Raw genomic sequence first — 9,370 nt, 5'->3', positions numbered from 1 at the left:
CACGAAAGCACCACGAGAGTTGATTTGGGGGTTACAAATAAATTTTAGCAAGTAGGTGAGTTCTCAAATATGGAATCTGCAAATACTGAGGACTGACTGTATATGAAAAAAATCTAACCTGCAGTGACAGAAAGTAGGTCAGTAGTTGTCTGGTTGGGGGAAGAGCAGAGACTGGCCAGGAAGGACCATGGGGCACCTTCTGGGTGATGACAATGTTCTGTATTTTAATTGTTATGGAGGTTACACAAGGCAATGCATTTGTAAAACTCATTGAAATATACACTTAAAATGAGTGCATTTTATTGTTTGTAAGTTTTACTTCAATGAAGTTGAGTTTATAAAAACGACTTACCAAAAATGATATCTGATCATTCTTCCATTCTTCTTGGGATCTTGGGGCCAGCCCCCTTGGAAGGGTCAGCACAGAATAAAGGAAGAGGCAGGGATGCTGAATTGGGCTCCATTTGGAAGCTGTTTGCACTGCCCTCCCCCCAAACCTCACCCCTGTGAGACAGCACGTATGATGCAGACCTTCAGCTTCTCCCACCCAGACATTCTCATTCCCATTGTGTCAGTCAGAACTCTTTTGGTTGCTGGTGACAGAAACTCAACTCAAATCAACTTAGACAAAAAGCAGAGCAGGGGGGCAGGGGAGGACATAGAAAACAAGCTTATGGTTACCAAAGGGGAAAGGGAGGAGAGGGATTAACAGATACACACTAATATATATAAAATAGATAAAAACAAGGACAGCACAGGGAACTATATTCAATATCTTGTAATAACCTATAGGAAAAGAATCTGGAAAAGAATATATGTATCTATATATATACACATATATATGTATATATGTGTATATATATATATATAAAACTGAATCACTTTGCTGTACACCTGAAACATTGTAAATCAACTATACTTCAATTTAAAAAAAAGACTTATACACAAATTTTCATAGCAGCTTTTTTTTTTTACAATACACGGGCCTCTCACTGTTGTGGCCTCTCCCGTTGCGGAGCACAGGCTCCAGACGCGCAGGCTCAGCCGCCATGGCCCACGGGCCCAGCTGCTCCGTGGCATGTGGGATCCTCCCGGACCGGGGCACGAACCCGTGTCCCCTGCATCGGCAGGCGGACTCTCAACCACTGCGCCACCAGGGAAGTCCCTCATAGCAGCTTTATTTGAAGTAGCCAAAAACTGGAAACAATAGTTAAATAGTATATCCGCACTATGAAGTATTACTTAGCAATAAAATGGAATCAACTATTGATACATGTAACAACATGAATAAATCTCAAAATAATTACGCTGCATGAAAGAAGCCAGACATACTGTATGATTCTATTTATATGAAGTTCTAGAAAATGTAAACTAATCTATAATGAGGAAAAGTAGATCAGTGATTGCTTGAGGGTGAAGAGAAGGACAGGAGAAAAGAATTCCAAATAATCCTGAGAAAACTTTGGGGATGATGATTTGGGGTGTTCATTTATTGATTATGATGATGATTTCGTGGGTGTATACATGTTAAAATTGGTCAGATTGCACACTTTAAATATGTACTCTATTGAATGTCAACATTACCTCAATAAAACTGTTTTAAAAATTGAAAAAAAAAGTCGGGGTGCTATTTGTTCATGTCATTGGAAAGAGCAGGAAAGCTCTGCCATCAGACATGACTAGATCTAGGGATCAAGTATGGTCACCAGGCCAAGACTGATCCTCCTCTCTTGACTCTCTCTGTGTCAGCTTCACTCTGGGACCATGGGCAGGAAGGTGGTCACCAGTAGACCCAGAACACCAAGGAGAGGGAGTATCTCTGTTATCAGCAAACATTCAGGAACAGATGTCCTTTGCCAACCCTCCACAGCCAAAGGGATGGAACATGCTGACTGGTCAGGCCTGGGTTCTGTTCCTACTCCCCTTGAAGAACACGGACTGAGGGTGGGGGAGATTTCTCCCCAAAAGATAACTCAGGTGCTGTTTCCAGAAGATGGGGGAAGAGACAGGGACCAGGCAGAGACAGTAGGTACCCAACACCCAATTTGTCTTGAGCCAGAGCTACTTTTCCTGGACATAACTAAGTCTTTTCCTGGCATCCCAAGAGCTCTCTCACTCACTTCTGGTCTCAGGGAAACATCATACTTCTATCTTTCTGGCAGCACCATGATGATGGAACTTCGTGAGCACCAGTGAATTTTCTCTGACTCTTGCTATTAGAGGATCAGTTCTGCTCCTGCCTCCTTCAAGAAACTTCTTTGAGAACACACTGAATTTTTCTTCAATTTAACAAACATTTATTAAGTATCTGCTTAATTGGAAGCAAGGTGAAAGAGATGGTCCCTGCCCTGTCTCTTCCTTTCTATTCTTTTTTTTTTTTTTTTAAGATTTTTGATGTGGACCATTTTTAAAGTCTTCATTGAATTTGTTACAGTATTGCTTCTGTTTTATGCTTTGGTTTTTTGGCCCCAAGGCATGTGGGATCTTAGCTTCCCGACTAGGGATTGAACCCATACCCCCTGCATAGGAAGGCCAAGTCTTAACCACTGGATCACCAGGGAAGTCCTTCTTGCTTTCTATTCTTTACACTTATTTATTTTCTTGTGTTATTGCATTGGCTAGGACTCCACTACAATGCCAATACTAGGCATCCTTGTCCAATTCCTGCTACTAATGTTTCATCATTAAGTATAACATTTGTCTTATATGTCTGGTAGATGCCCTTTATCAGGTTAAAGAAACTCTCTTTTATTTCCAGTTGCTAAGAAATTGTGATTTTAAAAATAAGCATAAATTGATTTAAAATTTATCAAATGCTTTTTCTAGATCATATTTTCTGTAATCCAAAAGCTATACTACACTAAGCTGTAGGAGAGGGGAGGCAGGGGCTAAAGGAGCATTTGAGTAGTTCCTTCAAGGATGTGAGAAACTGACCAGCCTCAATGAGGGGAATGGCATTGTAGGCTGCGGGGACAATCTCAGCAAGGATATGGGGGTGTGAACATGCCTTTAGAGAATGAGTACTAGTCTGAGTGGTTCTTTCATATGAAACCCCCTCTCCTGGTTTGCAAACACCTGCCCACTGTGGGTCCAGGACATGCCTCAACCCCACAGGAACAGTAACTTGGGCATTCTACAGTGAAGTTGGCACTCATGGCAAAAATCAAGAGAACAGTCAAGATTAACCCATGGAAACTGCTTACATTGCCCATAAAAAACATACATGGGTTTTATGTCTAAAACTCTGTAAGAATTCTAGAGTGCTCCTGCTTGCCTGCCAGGCTGACTCCAACCTGCTTCTGGGAGTTTATTAAGCTTTATCCTTTAACATTTACACTCATTAATATATTTGTTAGTTGCTGGAAGGATTACCTGAGTTGTAGCTCAAGTCAGCCAGAAGTTAGATGATGCAGAATGTCATTGTGCCGTACACGCAGCAGAGACGGTATACCTTGTCCCAGAATGGCCAGCGAGGCTTCTGTGCCTCCTCTAAGTCAGGCTGAGGCTGGTCCTGACACCACTGAAAGTCTGCCCCTCCCCAGTCTGCAGGCACATGACCAGAGAGTGACAGGGGTCTTCCCAAGCCCGACTACCTTGGCCATGCTGACCCCAGGGCAGACCTTTCTCTCTGCCTTTGCATGTGGCCAACACCACCAGGAAAGGGGACCCATTCACCATGACCCCACACACCTGGCAACTGGGCTTCTGGCCTTGACCATGATCGTCCTTACTTTATTGCCACTGATTTCTCAGTTCATCTCCTCCTCACCGGACTTGCTCCAGTCTTCTTTCTCAAACACCCAAAGCTCATTTTTGCCTCAGAACCTTTGCACTGCCTGTTCCCTTTGCCTAGAGTGCTTTTCTTTTTTCTTTTCTTTCTTTTGTTTTTTTTTTTTTGTTTAAATGCACCTCACTTTATTTTATAAATTTATTTTTATTTATTTTATTTTTGGCTGCATTGGGTCTTCATTGCTGTGCTCGGGCTTTCTCTAGTTGCAGCGAGTGGGGGCTACTCTTGGTTGAGGTGCGTGGGCTTCTCATTGTGGTGGCTTTTCTTGTCGCGGAGCACGGGCTCTAGGCTCTCGGGCTTCAGTAGTTGTGGTTCGCGGGCTCTAAAGCGCAGGCTCAGTAGTTGTGGTGCATGGGCTTAGTTGCTCTGTGGAATGTGGGATCTTCCCAGACCAGGGCTCGAACCCGTGTCCCCTGCACTGGCAGGCGGATTCTTAACCACTGCACCACCAGGGAAGCCCTGGAGTGCTTTTCTTTGTCACCATTCAGGTTTCAGTTCACATGTTGCCTCCCCAGCCCTCTTCCTAAAGTAGCACTCCATCCTGCATCCCTGTCATGTAACCCTGTTTATTTTCTTCTGAGCAGTTATCACCATTTATTACCACATGAAGTATTTTCCTAGTTACTGTCCATCTCCCCGCCCATGAAGAAGATCCTGACTGTTCTGGTCACTTTGCAGCTACCCAGTGCCTGGCACGCCGTAACCACTTAATAAATATTTGTTGACTGACTGTACGATGGAATCTATGGCTGGCCAATTCGGTTTTGGAGTGTCTTGGTCCCTCTTCCACACATGACTAACTGGGGACCCTGCCTTACCTTGGGCCCCAGCACTCATAGCTTTCCTAGGATGCCCTCCCAGAACTCCAATCCCACCTCCAAGACTGGCCCCTGCCTCCACCCCAGCAGGCAGCTGAATTCCAGAGCCCCTCTGCCCACCTGTGTGCTAATCCTGCCCCAGGGTCAAGTTGAGGGTCGGATGGCAGCCTGGAGGGGTGGGCAGAGGCAGCTGCAGACTTCCCAGCTGACTTGAAGGCCTTGCATCTCCATCTCCTGCCTGCCTCTCCGCCATGTGCGGGCCTCCAAGTAAGCGTCCCTCAGCGGCAACTCCCTTCCCAATCATCCCCATTAGCTACTGTCCACGCTGGGCTGGAGGGAGATCAATTACCAGTGCTGGCCACTGAACCGTGCTAATGAGGATGTACGCACACCCAGCTGGTGGTGGGCATGGGTGGGAGGGGCAGGGGAGGCAGAGGGGTGGAGAGGGGGCAAGGGAGGCTACTTACTAAGTGCTTGGTGGGGCAGGTCCCCTCTAGGGTCCCTGGAAGATGCTCCCTTGGGGCAGAGACCCCAGGAACCATGGTTTAGCTCAAGCTGTGTGTGGGAGCAGAAGAAACAGCCTGGCTGGGGATTCGGGACTCAGGGAGTAGGGGTGACACTGATGAGAAGAGGTGCATTCTCAGGCTTGGCCTGTTCGGGTGTCCCTGCTGCCCAGCCCTCTGAGCCTTTGCTCGGACCCTCCCCTCTACCAAGAATGCCCTCCCTGTGTCTACCCCATATCCCAAGGGCCAGTTCAGATGTCATCACCAGCAACGCTCCTGGACCACCTCTACCCTTACCCCTGACAGAAAAACCACTCCAGCCTCTTGGCTCCTAGCCCCTTTGGACCTCGCTCCGTGTAATTCTGACTCTACCAGATTGTACTGATCTGTTCGAAAAGACACTCAACCTCTCTCATAAGAGCAATGAAAAGGAAAACCATGAGAAGAGATGATTTTCTTCTATCAGATTGGCAAAGATAGAAAAGGTGGATAAAGGCAGTGCTAGCCCTCGCTGCCAGAGCAGGAGGGGCAGATGCCACCTTAGTAACCGAGTGTGACCTCTTCAGAGGGTAATTTGACAATAGCTATGTAAATTCAAAATGTACCTGCCCTTTGACCTAGCCATTCACTTCCAAGCATTCATCGTCTGAGATACAAGTGCCCAAAGATAAAAGTACCAGAGTGCTCACTGCCTGGAAATGTCCTCCACATTGTCCATCAGGAGGGTGGTGAGAGTCACTCAGGCCACATCACACAATGGGCATCCCCAACCTCCTGCCCGTGGAGTGAGATAAGCAGAGCACCCATCTCCAAGCTATTGCGGGGAGTCAATCAGTTAATATAAATAAAGTGCTTAGAGGAGCGTCCAGCACAGAGTAAGTATAAGTTCTTGCTATTATTATGGGTTTGCTGTTGTTGAAAAGCATTGGGTGGATCTGTACATATTGATACATAATTATCTCCCAGAAATGCTGGTCAGTGAAAAATGCAGACAGAGGCCGTCAGTGGTGCAGGATGTGGATTGGGTTCTGGCTGGCTTTGTTTCTTGAGGAGATCTGCTTTTGAATGCATAGACCATCTCCAGGGAAGTGGACAGGGCTGACAGCAGTGGCTGCCTCCGGGCAGGGGCAGGAGACCGGGAGACAGGGGCGAGAGGAAGATTTGCACAGAGACTTCCACGCAGTTTGCAGTTTTTAACCACATGCCTGCACCATCTATTCAAACAAATAAATCACTCATAAAGACTGGTGATTCACCTGTATGCATCTCCCACCAGACCATGAGCCCCCTGAAGGCAGACACTGTGTTGGAGCCAATGCAGAATTCCCAGCCTGGCACACAAAGGTGCCTGGCAAATGTTGGCTGATGGGTGAGCTGGCTGGAATTCCATGTGGTCCCTCTGCTGGGACTCCCCCCCAAGGCATGATTCCCAGGAGATGCCCACAGATTAGGGATGGGGCATGCTGGAGCAGCCTGGGGAGCATTTGGCCTTAGTGGGAGGCAGACCTGGAAAGCTACTTCCTAGAGGATCATTCCTGGAAGCAGGACCCAGGTGTCCAGGTGCATCCAGTCCTCCAGGAGCCTAAGATAACAGCCTCGATCAAGGGCAGGACCTTCTCTCAGGCCACAGCACAGGCCCCTCTGTATGCGGGAGGCTGATGTCCCCATCTATCTGCATGGCTGCACGAGGGACCAGGGAGGCATTACCGTGGCAACAGCCTTCACAGTGCCAAGGGACTAATTGTGTGGCTTTCACACTTCTGATGGGCTGAGTTCCAGGTCCCAGATCTGTGGTAACGCAGCCTACCAGGCCGGTGCCTGGGCTGAGGAGCAGAAATGATGCCCCTAGGCACAGGAAGGGACCTGCTGGGCCCACCTCTGCCATCAGTCCCGACTTCGAGCCACCCTCCCTTGTAGCCCTCGTCCTGTGCAGTGAACAGTGGTTGCTCCAGCTGGAACCCCAGGAGAGGAGGCCCGGCTGTGTCTCTCACCAGAGCCTTGTGGCGGAAAGAGCCCCAAAGTGGGAAGAGCTTGACTGTCCACTATCCATGGACAGTCAAGGAAAGGGATGGAGGGGCAAAACATGGCTTATCCCCACAGGGAACACCCCCGAAGTGGAGAAATGAAGCAGCTTTACATGCACAAATGTGACTCTGTCTTCAAAACACATCACTGGTGTGTGTGTGGGGAGCGGTGGGGGGAAAGCTAGTCCAGCAAGATGCGGACAGTATCCCGCCCCTTAACACACATACACACGATGCTGAACACTGTCTCTGAGTGCATAATATGAGGAGGAAATTTTTAAAATGTAAGTGGTCCAGAGGGATCTATAGCTCACAGCTTCAACATCACAGGGAGAGGAGAGGGGAATAGAATAGGGCAGTAAGGGGACCTTAGAGTCATCCATTTTTTAAGTAGACTGGGTTCCTATTTTTACCTGTGCTACCAAAATGATTTAAAGTTAATATAAAAAGTCATTGCTCTATCTTGCTGTCTCATCAAGGCTCCCTCTGACCACCCTCTTTAGTGCCGAGGCCTGACCTAGCCCCTACACTCCCAAGGCCCCTTGCTCACTCCTATTTCCACAGCAGTGAGGCTCGCTGTGCCTGGTCTTCTCCCTTCCTGGGGGGAGGGGGCAGTGGGGGACGGCTATACCAGCTTGTGTGTGAGGCCAATCTGGCCCACTGCCTGTTTTTACACAGCTCCAGAGCTATATATAAAAGAATGGTTTTATGTTTTTTAATTGTTGAAAATCAAAAGAGGGATAGTATTTTGTGACACATGGAAATTATATGAAATTCAAATTTCAGTGTCCAGATAATGTTATTTGAACATGGCCAAGCCCATTCGTTCATCTTGTCAAGAGATGCTTTCTGCTATAAAGGCAGAGTTGAGTGGTTGTATGACCTGAAAGCCTAAAATATTTATTATTTGGCCCTTTGCAGACAAAGGTTGCCAACCCTGATCTGGACTGTAAGCACCACAAGGATGGGGGTCTCGTTTTGTTCCCTTACGTATCCCGAGTGCCCACCACAGCGTCTGGCACAGTTAGGTGCTCAGTAAATCTGGCTGAATGAGCGAATGGAGGTGTATGTGTTGGAGCATGTCGCTTCAACCTCCTAGAGAAAGTGACCCCCTTCCCAGCTCTGTCTGGCAGACATCACCGCCTTCAGGGATGGGAAGGTGGGCTCAGGTCTCCCTGAGCACTGCACTGGGAGAGGCATCTGTGGGGCAGGCAGTGTCATTTGCTCTAAGTCCTCGGAGAATAAAGCAGAGGGTGGCAAGGTCTGGATTTGGTACCAACAGGGTGGGCCCCCAGGTCTCTGGAAGGTGGCATGTCTTTGCTTAGCCACGCGGACCTCCCTCCAACGACCCACAGCCCCTCTCTGCCCACAGCTGACTGCTGCCTGCGTGGGCTGCGCTTTGGTGCCCTCTGGTGGCCGCCGGGAGTGTCTCTTTCCAAGGCATGCGCCAGCCACCCTCTGGAAGTGAACCCTGGCCCCGGACTCCATAGCGCATCTGACCTCCTCGTCCAGAGATCCAAGGGCTCAATGGTCCGGCTCAATCTGTCCCTTCCAGGTCTTCCCCCGCCCTCCCCTCACGCACAAGGTAGCCTGATATCAGAAGATGCCCTCCTGCCAAGATGATAGGGGAGCTGCTGGCAGCCTCTCCTCTGGTTAGACTAGGTAGGCCCATGGCTCCTGAGGGTCTCCCAGGCTGCAAGACAATGCCCACCCCTGTCACCTCCAGTGTCCCTGATGGTGGGTGGGAGGGTGACCTTGGTCCCCATGTCCCAGGGATCCGAGTGTGATGGGCAGTAGGTAGCTTATAAGCTTCCTTGTGTTTTCTACACATCCGGAGAGGTCCCATCTGGGTAAGGGCTCCTCAGTCCAAGGAAAAGAACTGCTCCAAGTTCTCCTTTGGGGACAGGAGATTTGTCTCTCACAAGCATGAAACGCCACGTGCAGTGATCATCATGTGCTCGTCACCACATACACACTGCACCACTACCTCTACCAGGAAACCGTGGGCTCCGGGAGGGAAAGGGCAAGTCTGAGCTGCCTCAGCAACCCCAGCCTCCAGCCAGGGCCTACCTGAGTGGATGGATGGATGGATGGATGTCCTGTAGCAGAACTGAGCTTCGGAGAACTCTGGGTCCACAGCCAAGCTCACGACCACTCCTTCCAGTCATTCCCATGCATCTCATCAGTCCTATTTCCAAATATATCCTGGTTCCACCACTTCCCTCTGTCCGTGCC

The sequence above is a fragment of the Delphinapterus leucas genome, chromosome 3, assembly GCF_059928025.1.
Source record: "Delphinapterus leucas isolate spDelLeu-1000000601 "Yukka" chromosome 3, BTC_Dleu_Yukka2, whole genome shotgun sequence".
In the NCBI taxonomy this organism is placed as follows: Eukaryota; Metazoa; Chordata; class Mammalia; order Artiodactyla; family Monodontidae; genus Delphinapterus; species Delphinapterus leucas.
Note: the sequence above shows the minus strand (reverse complement) of the source record.